The sequence below is a fragment of the Dermacentor albipictus genome, chromosome 5, assembly GCF_038994185.2.
Source record: "Dermacentor albipictus isolate Rhodes 1998 colony chromosome 5, USDA_Dalb.pri_finalv2, whole genome shotgun sequence".
Lineage (NCBI taxonomy): Eukaryota > Metazoa > Arthropoda > Arachnida > Ixodida > Ixodidae > Dermacentor > Dermacentor albipictus.
In genome coordinates this window covers 122,518,859-122,533,375 of record NC_091825.1, presented here as the reverse complement: position 1 = coordinate 122,533,375, position 14,517 = coordinate 122,518,859, and the positions used below count along the sequence as shown (strand labels likewise).

At 49.4% G+C, this 14,517-nt stretch overlaps 1 protein-coding gene across 16 annotated transcripts in view; it reads right to left on the bottom strand.

The window, feature by feature from the left end:
• The window catches only part of LOC135911600 (cytochrome P450 3A29-like), a 204,782-nt gene extending 193,138 nt beyond the window's left edge, over nt 1-11,644 (bottom strand). For 14 of the 16 annotated variants that reach the window (XM_070538820.1, XM_070538822.1, XM_065443918.2 and 11 more), the window contains exon 1: nt 11,081-11,644. The gene's annotated coding sequence lies outside the window, so the exon portion shown is untranslated. The remainder of the gene's footprint in view (nt 1-11,080) is intronic. The other 2 variants (XR_011514589.1, XM_070538827.1) reach the window with 2 other exon arrangements.
• Between the last annotated feature and the right edge of the window lie 2,873 nt (nt 11,645-14,517).

The window sequence follows — 14,517 nt, the reverse complement described above, 5'->3', positions numbered from 1 at the left end:
AAGAAATAAAAGCAGCCCACTCGATCGAGCTCTAGTGTTTTCCTGGACGAGTGCCCGGCGCTCGTGCTACGTGCTCGTCGGCACGGCCGGTCAAAGCGAGGCGGTAATATGCCGCCACAAACAACCCGAGGCGCGAAGCGATAGCGCTAAACGGCGTTGAGCGGCCTGCAGATAAGTTCCAGATCGAGCGCCACGAGGAGGGAGGGATGCGGTCCGTTATAATGGAGGGGAGGTGCACCGTTTAAACCAACGTTAAAGATAAATACCGTTGAAGTTCGGCGTAGTTATGCGCTTTCTGTTATGTTGCTATATTGTAGATGCTCCAGGCCGTCTCGTCTGCAACACTGCCAGCTTCAAAACAATAACACTGCCATCTTTTCAACACGAAAGACATGACCTCTGCACAGCTCTCAATCAGCTAGATAGTACACCGTTCACCTTGAAGAAGATTTTGGGACCATGGCCTCGTATATCGCAGCTACAAAAGGCCACAAAAGCTCTGCTGTGATATTTGAAAGCTACTGGATTGAGTCAGCGTCTGTGATCCGGACTGAGTGACCGAACGATATACCCAGTATACTTTCTCTTCTTCCTTAACACTTTCCATCCTCTTTTCCCTTTCCCCTGTGTAGGGTAGCCAACCGCGCTCGGTCCTGGTTAACCTCCCTACCTTCCCTTTATCATTTGCTCTCTCTCTCTCTCTCTCTCTCTCTCTCTCTCTCTCTCTCTCTGTGAGTTTTGGGACTCTTGTGTATCTTTACTTGCTTGTGGAACTGCGTGTGTCACAGAATGTTCTTTTTTTTTCAGACTGGTGCAGCGCAGCAAGGAAGAAACAGCCGTTTGAAAACCAGTTTGACAATGAAATACCAAACTCGCTCACTCCTCAACACTAGTGGTCTCAGAATGTCCCTTTACTCTCTTTCTGTGCCTTTATTTTTATATTATTGCTAAATGCGTGTGCAGTAGAGGTGGGCATGAAGGGGCGTGATGCCCGCTAGTCCTTCTCGGTTAGCGAAACAGCACGCATAAAAGATTGACCGGCTGAAAAGAAACAAAGGAGAAGAGTACGCAACACAGATAGGCAAAAACAAGCACAAAACAGAGAGAGAGAGAGAGAATGTCAACATGAAAGGTAAGTATAGGTCCGAAAGCGCTAACGCACAGTTCACATAACGTTCAAATTGACGCGCTGTATACGTCACAACACAGAAGTTGCACAGCAACTAATGTAATTTAAGAACATAAAACCATCGCTTGTAATTCACTTGTATTTCGAGTTAGCGCAGTCTACCACACAATATTATACAAGCTTGCGCACCATAGGCTGTAACGAAGTCAGGATCAAGGGCACTTCGCAAAAGCGTTAGGAAGGAAGTAAAAAGTGGAGAAGGAAAGACAGGGAAGTTAACCAGTTTAGCTTAATCGGTTTGCTACCCTACACATGGGAGAGGAATGGGGAAGATTAAAGATGGGGAAGGGGGAGAGGGAGAGAGAGCACATAGCACAGCACACACACATCGTCCGTTGGAGTCCATCAAGAGAGAGAGAGAGAGACAAAGGGGAGGAAAGACAGGGAAGTTAGCCAGTGTAACAATCCATCAATCTGGCATAGCAAATAAGTAGGATGTATGAAACAGCTTTTAGGCAACTTGAAAAGCGTTACCTGGCTTCAACATTTATTACTGCAGTGAATTATCCTTACGTAGTGCATTTGACGGAACTTGCAGCTTCCAGTTAAATTATGCGTCGCTGGTACGTATTCTTGTCCCATATCTGCTGAGCGCAATGCAATACGTGCCGGTGGAAATTTTTCTTCTGTAGGAGTATGAAAGTGTTGCAGAACAGACTGTGCTTGCATTGAAATTTCACATTTGCTGCGCTATCGTAAGTCGCCGTATGTAAAGTTTACGATGCAGCACACACGCCCGCCCACCCGCCCGCCCACCCGCTCGCTTGCACGCACGCCCGCCCACCCGCCCGCCCACCCGCCCGCCCACCCGCTCGCTTGCACGCACGCACGCACGCACGCACGAACGAACGAACGAACGAACGAACGAACGAACGAACGAACGAACGAACGAACGAACGAACGAACGAACGAACGAGTGAGCGAGCGAACACGAACGAACGAACGAACGAACCAATAGAGGCTAAAATACTGCATCACCAGATTTTCCTCTGTTGACTGATGGTACGGGGTCGATTTGTGACAGATCGTAATTTTTTCTGCTTGCATGTCGCATTCCTCCGTGACATATATTGGTGGTGGTGGTAACAACTTTATTAACAATCCGGCAAATTCGTGGCCTGGGCCTAGGCCGCCCCCGAGGAGGTCCGGAGATCCTGTCTCCTCGCCGCCTCACGGGCTTGCTGGATGGCCCATAGTTGATCTTCGATGTTTGAGCTGCGCAACGCGGCCGTCCATCGCGCCGCAGCTTCATCTGGGGAAACTGCATTTCCTTCGCATATAACGTCACATTCCCAGAGAATGTGTCTAAGAGTTGCGTGAGCCCTGCTGCATAGCTTGCAGTTATCATCTGAGTAGACGTCCGGATATATCCTCCTGAGATGGACGGGGTTGGGGAAGGTCTTTGTTTGTAGCTGCCGCCAGTCTACCGCTTGGGCCCTGTCGAGTTTGGGGTTAGGGGGCGGATAAACCCGCCTTGAGTTTTGATAAAATTTTGTAATGTCACAGTATCTGGTCATTCTGTCCCTCTCTGTCCATGCCTCCGTTGGATTTCCAACCCCAAGAGAGGATCCTTCTTCGCGGGCGCGGAACGTGAGACCTCGCGCTACGCGGTGGACCTCCTCGTTGAGGTTGGGTACGGGGGTGTCGGGGGACGTGTGAGCCGGGAACCATATAATGTGTCGTTCCTCCGTCTCCTCGGAGATGACATAGTTCGCGTTAGCTTTGAGTATAGCCTCAGCCGTCGGCGAAATTCTGCCTTGTGCATAGTTTCTGACCGCCGTCTGCGAGTCACTGATTACGTATCTACAACTGGGGTTAACGATAGCTAGGGCTATCGCCACCTCTTCCGCTACCTCGGGGTTTTTTACACGTATGCTACAACAACTGACCAATTGTTTCTCGGTATTGAGGACGGCCACTGCAAAAGCATTGTATAACGTTACGAACGCTTTGGAATGTCACTGAATCAATCGGCCGCATTTGATAACTGTAGCAGTCATTTCTGACTCTAATGTTCACCATATAAACAGCCAACTACGCAACCAAGATGTCAACTCGCGTTCAAATGCTCGTCACAGATGTCAAGTGGTGTTACTTTATTTCCATTGTTGTTTTTTTTTCCTTTTTCCTAGTTCTTTATCACATTCCTATGCCCTCTTTCTTCTAGGGCATTTTTCTCCATCTTCCCTTCCCTTGCAGAGTAGTACGTAGGCCAATACTTGTGCACCGGCAGTCCTCTATGCCATTCACTAAAATATCCACTCTCTTTACTCCTGTTTCTTGATGCCGGACTGCTTTTTTTTTTTTCGTTATTGCACCCCCCCCCCCCACCTCCACTCCTACTCCAAGTCATACTGTCAATCGAGTGTCTTTACGTGTATACTAATAACGCAATAAAGGAATTTAAAAAAACTGTTTCTAAACCCTTATACAGTGCGGCGAAAGGTACCAACGCGCCCCAGCAACACTGTCGCGGTGATCTCACTTCCCAGCGGTGTCTTTTCCCATAATCACGCTGCTCTAGAGACGATGTCACCGGCCGAGGCGGAAGCGATGAAAGCTCGCTTTCCTGCATCACTCACTAGCACGCGCAGCGGTGTCGCGCACATCCTGTGCCGGCCGGGGCTACGCAGAAGTCGCGTGCAACCGTGCGAGGATATCGGGCGGCGTTCGCTGCTTCCGACGCTGGCGGCATTGACCGCAGGGCGTGATAAAAAAGTCGGGCGCCCGTAGAGAAGACAACGGCAACGACCGCTACGCTGTCACGCATACCGTGAAGTTTATTCAATATATATAATATATATATATATATATATATATATATATATATATATATATATATATATATATATATATATATATATATATATATATATATATATATATATATGTTAGAGGAATAACTCTGGCGTTGCACACAGTTTTCCGCTGGCATGGGAATGACGGTTACTCGATATAACGAACACGATGTTACGAACAAACAGATATAACGAAGTAATTACAAAAAACTTTCTCACCAACATCAGTTTGTAGCGAATATACCCTTACAACGCATATCGAGTGCAAGGACGGTATTTTCGTGTCAGATCCCACTTCGTCATAACGAAGTTTGTCTATCTTCGGCGGACTGTAAACGTCCTTGCAGCGTTAACTATAACGATTCATCTCTCTAAATAAACGTAATATTGTGGGGTTTTACGAGTCAAAACCACGATTTCATAATGAAGCACGACGTAATGAGGAGACTCCAGATTAATTTTAAGGACTTCAAGTTCTTCAACGTGCACCCTAAATTTGAGTACACGAGCGCGCTTTCTTTTCTTTATTTCAGTTTACCCCCAACCGAATCGCGGCCTCCGCGGCCGGTATCCAACCCGCGATCACGAGCTCGGCAGCCTAGCCCATAGCCACTAAGCTACTGCGGCGGGTGTGTCTAAATTTTCCAATAATCGTAGTTTCTTACTTTTTTTTTTCCAGTGGCATGAACGTTCTATAAGTTTATGCCCACACGCATATAATAATTGTGAATTGTTAAAGTTTTAGCGCAATGTTTTGTTTGAAAGTGATCCACTTTGCAATGTCAGACAGGCGCCTGTAGGCGGAATGACGAGATTCAGTCTACTCCGGACAAAATCTACACCATCAATCTCGACGCGCTCAAAATCAGACAATACCCATCATTCCTCACGCTGGCTGAACCGCCGTATTTGTAGCTCCCTCAGACGGTAGCCTCCGATTCCACTCCAGTAATTTTGGTTAGGAAGTTCTATGACGCGTGTCTTTAGCACACAAAAAGAAAGAAAAGAAAAAGGAAGGACCATACTTCGCTTGACCGTAGCGGCTAAGGGAAGAAGGCTGAAACAACGGCACGGCGTATTCGCGGAGTGTTTCTGTGGCTCCGCGCCTAAGCGCGCTGTCGCGAATACCTTTTGTTTGCGCGTATACCTGGCACCATTGTGGAAACCGCGTGTGGTCTTCGCTTGGCGGAGTCTCCTCGCTTAGAGGTCAGCTGCGTTTATGGCAGGAAAAGAAGTGCACGAAAATACTCCCTGCTAAGCGTCTGAGAAGAAAGAGAGCGATAAGAACTTTAGCGAGAAGTTCTGGCGGCATGCCTGTACGCGCCAAGTGCGAAAGACGAGATAGCACACACAGACACATGCAAATGCACTCTGCGCAAAGTGAGCTCTCGTGCATGCTTATGCCTCGGGACTTCCACTAAGTGGAAATGCCTCAGGCGAGCTGAGTGACTTTAATTCTAAAACTTTATTATCTGCATCTGTTCGTCTGAAAAGTTAATTGGTGATCTTCAGTGAAGCGAAGCTGTGATCGGGGATTATCCCGTTTCTTCTTATGTCCGCCGGCGTGAATAACGATAACGTGTCACACTAACGCAAACAAAAAAAAAAGGGGGGGGGGGGGGAGGGGAAACGATAACCTGCGAATCTCTACCAGAGCATTAATGAATGCTTTCTATGAAACAAAAATTACGTAAGCATGATGGTGGGGAGCCCGAAGCCACAGCAAATGAATCCGGCAGCTAGATGGCATTTATGAAGACGCATCCTGATCCTGATGCTTCCAGTGAAAAAAACAAAAACGTATACCCACCGTCAATTCGTGTTGCTGTCGTGAGGTCCGCTCCACATGCAAACTGATATAAAACGCGCACTTTTTTTCCAGCGGTGAGCATTGCTCAGTCGAGGTTCAGTGACAGACACACTGGCTGTGGTTAGTACAGTCAACATCCGTAATTTGACCCTGGCGGGACCGAAAGATTTTGTCGAATCTTCCGAAAGGCCGAATTAACAAACGGCAGCAAAGTGAACGGATTAAACCATTTTTTTATTGCTCGAGGCAGTCTGTAGTGTATTTCTGCTTCACGTTCTTGAAGCGCAACTCAAGCTGCATGTGGCAACGAGTGCCGACATGTTTAGACGCTGCCTCAGCGTTGAACTGAACAAAAAAGTAAAAGTTCTGAATATTCCGAAAGTAAGAAAAGTAAAAGTAAAGTAACGCAGCTTCACGCCTAGATAAGCAGTAGCACCGTCTGCTGAATTTCGTGTTTTTAAAGCCTTAGTAGCCACTGCGCGCATGAGGGGATACGCCGGTGGGGGTCGAATTAACCGAAGCTGCATGCTTTCGCGTTCGACATAAACGAGTTTTCCTTCCATACGCAATCTGTGGTTTCTCGCCTGAACGTTCCAGTGCTCTCGAATTAAATGAAATGACAAATTAATCGAGATTGAATTAACGAGAGTCGACTAGGAAACCCCCAATTCCTTCTTTTTGTCACTGGGAAGATGGAGAGATCGACGTGACATAACGAAATAACAAGTATATGCGCGCAGCAATAAACCAATAACCGTATAACAACGCCCAGGTGCGTTCGATTCGCGGCCCAAATACGGGCAACACTTTGGCCTTAGCAACAGAGCCTGCCCAAGGAAGAGGGGGGGTGGGGGGGGGGTGCACCACCGAAAAAGTGACGGGCGTGAGAGAAAGAGAGAGAGGGAGCTGCTTTCTGGGGAGAAAGGAGGAGGACGAAGAGAAGAAGGCCCGACTCTGCACAGTCGCTCGCTCAGCCTCTTCTAGCAGCAGCCTGGCGGCCCGCCGCACAGGCGAGAATAAGGAGCACGCACACCACGGCCGACGAGCCGCCCGGCACAACACAACAAACCGGCCCGACTGTCTCGGCTGGAGCAGCAGCAGCAGAAGCCAGCGTGCCGAAACCGAGCGCTGCTTCTGTTGCTGCCGGTTCTCCCCTCCGCACGGGCTGCCACCAGGGTTCAAGGACGGGCCTTCCTAGATGGGTGACGCGTTCCTCTTCTTTTTTGGCAGCAGCAGAAGCACAGCGCGAGAAGGGATGCTGTCAGAAGGGAGGGCACCAGTGCTTTGCGACCGAGCTGGCCTCTGTGGACTGCCATGCCTGCAGGCTTCTGCAACGTGCACTGTTCCGTTGCCTTACATACTGCTGCCTGCCTGCGGAAGGCTGCGAGCCCTGCCGAACTGCTGCCGCAGTCCCACCCCCCGTGACCAGCTGCAGGGTGCATCGCTGGTCCCCTTTGAAGCGGCTTGTCGGCCCTGCTGTTGTTAACCCTGCGCGGTCGTTTTGCAGAGCGGATGCGCGAGCGAAATGACTGTCGTAAAATTGAGCCCTACGTGGAGGGAAGAAGAAGCACAGGGTGCAGTCGCATTGTTGAGCCCCGAAACTGGCTTGTGTGTATGAGTGATTCTGGTGACGGCTCAAAAGCGCGAACTAGGGACACAAAGGCGCATGCAGTGCCTTTGAAATACTTTAACAGAGTGTTGCTTGAGAAAAGGACAGGAATTTCTTTGAAGGTGGAAGTAAGAAGGAAGTAGCTTAAAGATTGCCTTTTATTCTTTGTTAAAAGTAACAAGCAAACAACAAAGCACGGGATAGAAGCGAGGAAGGGCAGGTCGAATTAGATCGTTTCCTAGAGCTTTGCTGCACAAGTCTGTCAGACTGCTTGCTTTTCACTCGTTCAGTAATCACATCGGGCTTGTCTGCTAGCTTTCGCTTAGTTCTTGCATTTGCGTCTAGACGTTAAGCTTCGTTCAGCGTTCGGAGCTGTCCTTAATTGGCATTTCCTTCGTACTGGTGGCTTACATTTGAAGTCGAAAAGAAAGAAAGATTGCGCGGAGTTCGGTCATCGTGACCACTTACTAGGATGTACCGCAGGTTTCGGACTAAACGTGCCTTGCATAATTAAATAATTATAACTTGGTAAGTAAATTTAGTGATATAATTAGGAGGCGCAAAAATTAACTAAGTAAAGGACACGAAGGGTTAGCACAGGCAAGAGCACCTAGCAGCTTGCATTTGCTACTTAGAAGGATAGCCCAAGCTGTGCGAGTTGGCAGTGGTTCACGATTCTGAAAAGTACGAGCGTACAAGACACGAACACAGGATTGTGTTGTCCTTCTCGTTGCTCTCGTACTGCCCACTTCCACCTGCTCACTCCCCCCCCCCCCCACCCCCGTTTTGCTGTATGTCTTTTCTTTGTTTTTTTGTTGTTTTTTTACAAATTAGCTTGAACAAGCAGGAGAAGAAGCAAAGATACAACTGCAGTCATGAAATACAACAGGACCCGTCGTGCCGGTATTCAGAGTTTGAACAAAAACAAAGTTAGTCCAGTCAGTCCACCGTAAAAGATTATACGAACGCGCATTTTGAAAACTCCTCGAGTTAGCACCCACGATGTGGAGACGTCGGCACTACATTGGTTTCACTTCACGTCCACGCCGTCAAACTTCAAAGGCTTCTTCTCTCTCTACGACCTGAATTATAGATTACTCTGCACTGCATAACTAACAAAATGAAAAAAAGGCCACCTTCACTTCTTTCGTCTTTTTTTCTCTGTCCCCTTCAAAAGCAACGCCCACACCACCGAAGCGGAAAGCCCCTTCGCTCGCATCCGGCTTCCTTTTTTTTCAGCCTCCAGGCCGACGGAGAGCCCGCATTTTTGCGCACGTGCATCTGATATGGGCGGTAACTGCGGCACGGCTTCCAAGTAAGCCGGGTCGAAACCTTTCAAGAAATGCTGCAAGATGTGACGTCACGAAGATACGGCGGCACTGGCGTCGGTCTTTGTGCAGGCAAAAAAAAAAAAAGAGAGAGGTGCGCGTATAGCCGAGCGAGATAGGGTGACCTCTACGAGTGCTTTCGTTAATGCCGGAGATGGCCCATCAACAAGCACGACGTCTATTTGTTTCAGGGGCCCAAATCGCAAAGCGGCTTGTCCTTGCTAAGATGTGTTTGCCATTGGCCGGCCGTCTTCCCCAATAATAGGTCCGCAATCACCTGCTCGTACGAACCCTTCTAGCGCACAGAAGGTCTCTGCGTCTTCAGAAAATTAGGAAGAATACGCCAAAGTAGTAGAAGAACTGGATGATGAATGTGAAGAAAAAAAGATTTCTTTCTGAGGCAACAGGAACAACAACGCTTATGTTATATCATTTGAGATTTCCCCCTAAGAGAGTGAGAGGAAGGCAAAGGAAAGACAGGGAGGTTAACCAGAGATTATATCCGGTTGGCTACCTTGTACTATAGTAGGAGCAAAGGGATGCGATAGGTGAGAAAGGGAAAATGATAAAATGAAAAACACACACACACACGTACACACGAACTGTTTCTGTGGGCATTGTCACGCAGCCTGCAAAGGCGGTCCTAGTGTTACGCAGTGTCACCGTACAATCCTACATCACACAGTGTACCGTCACAATTCGTCAGAAAGTTCCATGTCTTTTAAGTACCGCAGCAGCGCCTTCATAGCGGATCGCGTTGATGTTCGCGTAGGCCAGTTTCCAAGGGTGTTATTTTCTGTCATTGGGCGCCACCCCAAAAGTTTTGAAGCGCTCGGGGAGCTTCACACGGCTTCAGTTGGGCCCCATGGCGTAGCCAGAGGGAGGCACACCGTGCCCGTGCTCTCCTCCTCATTAATTTCTGTATTATTATGCCACCTGCTTAAACCTCCCTACCCTCTTTCTCATCGTTCCCGTCGTCAGTAAGTTCCTGCCCCTCCCCCCCCCCCCCCTCAAGCACAGGTAAAAATTTCTGGCTACGCCACTGGTCGCGCGATTAGCTCGCATGGATACCAGACAAACGCCGAAGATTGCTGAATGTAATTTCGTGGACATCGCAGGAGATGTAGACTGTTTGTTAACCCTGCTGTCTCAAAGGACTAATGGGCAGCGGAATAAGAAACTAACCTGCAAAACAAGCTTTTACACAGTCGTCCGACGTAGGAACACATCTTTCAAGGATACATTTCCTCTTCTTATCCGTCGCGCCGAATAGCCGATTCTACCCGCCGCGGTTGCTCAGTGGCTATGGTGTTAGGCTGCTGAGCACGAGGTCGCGGGATCGAATCCCGGCCACGGCGGCCGCTTTTCGATGGGGGCTAAATGCGAAAACACCCGTGTACTTAGATTTAGGTGCACGTTAAAGAATCCCAGGTGGTCGAAATTTCCGGAGTCCTCCACTACGGTGTGCCTCATAATCATAAAGTGGTTTTGGCACGTAAAACTCCATAATTCAATTCAATAGCCGATTCTAGAGATAACGGCGGCGCGTCATCGTCGCAGCGAATCACGAAGCGTAAAGTAATGGTGAACGAACGTGGATCGTTACAAAATACAGCCTCCCAACATTCTCAGTGCTATTGCGTGTCGATCCTGATACCAACGCACGACATGTGAACCCTCGAAACGGCTTCCCTTTGCACTACCGGTACAACTTTCCCATAGCTGCTATAATGGCATTTAAGAGCAAAGCATCCAGGAACGAAAGCAAAAGAAACTCGACAGGTTTCGTTTCCTCATATCTTCGCTAACGCCAAAAATGACGACTACGACGGACGATATCTATCCGAAAACTGAATCGGGTCGGCAAGTTAGCGAAGAAAAGAAGGAGGCAATAGCGAAATCGCACGACGAAAGTCGTGCTCTACAACTTTTTTCAAAAACGCGCAGGCGTTTACAGCTGCAGCTGACACGCGTCCACTTCGAAGAACAGAGCCGCCCCCTTCAGTCGGGCACTTCCTGCCCCCTCTACCTCCCCGAATACATGGACTCGACAGGCGAGCACGTAGGCACACGCACGCGCAAGGGAACAACAAGCGCATGAGCCGCCTGTAATTATAACCCCGCACCGGAGGAGAGGAAGAAGCGAAGCCGGGTCGGGGCACGTCTTGTCCTGGTGGTAAAAGCGGCTACGGCGAGGACCCGCTTCGAGAGCTCGCCGGGCGGGCAAGGCGATGTCGGGACCGCGGCGTAATGCCGGCCGCCTTTCTTAAATTACGGCCGTTTATGTCGTTCCCGCTCTACACATGCACTCCCACCCCTTCGCCGCCACGTGATCAGAGCCCTCACCTTCGTGTGATTGCTGCGGGCCGCCCACCGTTTTCCCATCGAAAGTGGCACCGCTTCGGTTGGGAAGCGCTCCGACGAGTCGAAGTTCTGTCTTCCTAAAGGCACCGGATTATGTTCTCACTGTTCTTCAACAACGGGCGAACGTGGGCGTCGCAGTCAGGGCCCGCATTCTGCAATGTTTCTCCTACTTTTCCATCCCTTTTGTCTTTCGCCGTGGGCGTGCGCCGAAGCTGAGCTTCCACTGTCGCCAAGAACAGCCGACTCGGATGATAAGAAATTAGCAGCATAGATCGGAATCTTTTACCCTCGCACCCGCGTCCAGAGCAAATGCACGTAATCTCGACCCTCGTCACCGTCTGCTGTAACGGCCTGCGCAGAGGTGGCGGGTTAGTGACGGGGATGCTGACGACAAGCCATGACGAGTGAATACTGGCGGCCAAGCACGTGATAAGAATAGGCAGGTCGCTATCACGCTCGTTCATTCCATTACTTCCCGCAGTCGGTCCCCTGCAAAGAGATGGTTGCCACTATGAAGCGCTACAGGTTCAGGTCTAGAGTAGGAAAAGCGTCCCAGCAAAATACAAGTCCTGGGCCCGAGGAGCTACCTACGTTACCAGGATAATCGGTCGATCGTGAATCGTGGTTGATAAGAAATGAATCAAGCGAAAGAAGCCTTCAGGTTATGCTGGCCCTGGCTTCAACGAAAGCAGCGACATCCTGACACTTAGCGCCGCGGGTCTAAGTCGGATGCTACGCTGGCGGTGAAAGGAAATTGCAAAACTATTCCCCAGATGCGGATCGACTAGCGGTGGCACTTAAATGGTCGAACACGGCCCATAAGAAAGCACTGCTATCCTAATAGCGAAGCAACTCTTATGGGAGTTTCCTGCGCGAGAAAGCGAAATAGCAATCCCATCTCAAAAAGACAAACATTAACAGCCTCTCTGAAGAAACCCGAAAAAAAAATGATATAGGTTTGAAAACGAACTGATCGCCCTTTCAAGCGCGGCCATCTTCTATAGAGATTCGTGCGTTAGGCGCAAGAATGGACGCTATGCGCAACAACCTTCATGTTGTTTTCCCAAGTCCCACCATAGGTTCTGTATATAGCATATAGCTATACATATAGCTATACATACATAAGCTATATATACATATAGCTTATGTATATGAGTGACTTATCGTTTTGTTGAATGCTCTATTCGATTTCTTTATTAACCCAGACCTTGGTGCAAGACTGTCAACGGTGTGTTCTAACACTTACGTGTATGCATTTGCATCCTAGGGGACATGTTCTGGGACGATCACTTGCGGCGATACAATCGTATCAGGCAACAAGCGCACGCTGATTGGTTGATTTAGCAAAATCGGACGACCTGATAGGCTGCAAGGTTGAGCACTACGTACGTACGTCGCCCGAAGGCGACGTAGCGGTCATCCGCGACTTCTATCCTCATCATCACTCCTCGTAACCCTCTTCTCATTCACCTCCCCTTCCCTCTAAGCAGCGTAACTATAGGACTATTACCTCAGGTCGCGAGCTCTCTGCGTTTCCTCTAGTAAATTTCTCTCTCCCTGTTTGGCTCTTTGCTTTTAGTTATGTTATTAAAGGGATGTTGATTTTTTCACGAAGATGTGAAAGGCCTTTATTTTCTTCTGCTTATGTATTCTCTCCCTTGGGTGTTTGCCTTTAGGAACGGAATCTGAATTGCTGACTGCTTAGTAGTCAAACTATAATTTCTTCATTGGCAGCGCTGACCTAGTGGCTACAGATTTATGCTTCTAAGGTAGCGGATTCGCTTCCCGACTGCGGAGGGCACATTTCGACGCGACCTCAATGTCTCCGCTAAGGAACCCCAGGTGGTCAGACTTCGTCCGGAGCCGTCCAGCATCGCCTCTCGAAGCCCCTGTGGAGCTTTGGGACGTTCAACACAATGATTTAAATCTCACTTTGTGGCAGTTATAAAACGAAAACTGGGCGTTAAAGGCAAGTTTACGTCTACGACCCTCGCATGTTCCTCCACTCTAGCATGTGTACAGAGGCTGAACGCGGCCATCCTTTCCACCTTAAGACACCTTAAACACCTTAAGATGCGTCTTTTATTGGGCGTTGCTTGCGTCGCAAGCCGTTAGAGATATATTTCTCGTGTCTCTTAGTCACAAAACACCCTTCGTCGAATGCAATACCGTCTCATCTATAATGTATATCATTGCCAACTAGGCAACCTTGTCGGGAAAAACGCATCGGACTCGCGCTCGTAGCCACGATGAAAGTGCTTCGGCGCTTATAACCTCTCCAGAAATTTAAACAAACGCCATGAGAACGCTACCCAAAGAAGTTAAACAAACTTTATAAGTAGGCCAAAAGCAACCTCCTAAACGAATCTCGTTAGGGCTTCGTACCTTAGGAAAACGAGAAGCTGCGAGTATAGGGTGCGTATGAGCTCGCACCTATGAGTGTATGTGCTGTTTGTGCATTTGCTCGTCAATGGTGTCTGCCTCAATTCCCGCCCAATACCTAAAGTGCCATACCAGCACACCAGCTGGGCTATAACTACTTCAGCTTCTCATCGAAGTCCACCGTTTCTGTCTTCCCCAAAACAAAACTCTGGCGAAGCTGCTGACCGTACTTCGTGGTGAGGAATACCACGGAAAAGCCCTCAACCTTCGCCGGCTCATATCGAAGCCAATGCTCTTTTGGGCAACCACGTTTTCTTTCTTTCTTTTTTTCTCGAAACACACTTCCACTACCCACGTGTCCTTCTTCAGCACTGCCTGCACTGAAGCGGGCCGGCGCTTCTGAGGTGGAACATGGCCTGACCGCAAACTACACAGTAACGCAGTCGTTCGGCGGTCGCAGTAAAATCACCACCGACCTCAACCGTACGTAACGCACTGCGTAACATCCTGCTCGTTCCGCACATAGAACTACCGAAGCAAGCAGCACAGCGGACGCTAGACCCGCAGCGTACATTACACGCCAGTAACCCCGCGGCCCGCTAGCCACCGCAGGAAGTCCGCGAAGGCCTCCTCGGGACCAGCGTCGAGAGACAAGAGTAGGTGTCCTGATGGAGACGCGGCGGAATACCTTTTTTTACGCAACCAGCGCGAGTCACTGAAAGAAGGATGGCGACTGTGTGAGCGGGGGCGAGGAAATGAGAAAGTCGAGAGGGCAGCCAAGCGTCAAAGAGGAAAATAAGGTTTTGTTCCTAAAAGCCCCGTCGCGGACACAGTGGACTGGCAGGGCCAGCCGGCATGCCGGACTACGTCCGCCCGGCAACAACAGTTTGGTTAACGCTGCATCCGGGCACAGCATAACCGCGGGCCCACAGAGAAAGACCAGCACTGCAGAAAAATGAGCTTGCTCGCGGGATAGCCATATCCGCAGGTACAGTGGTATGTGCCTCGGCGCATACAACACAGGAGGGGGATTCTCT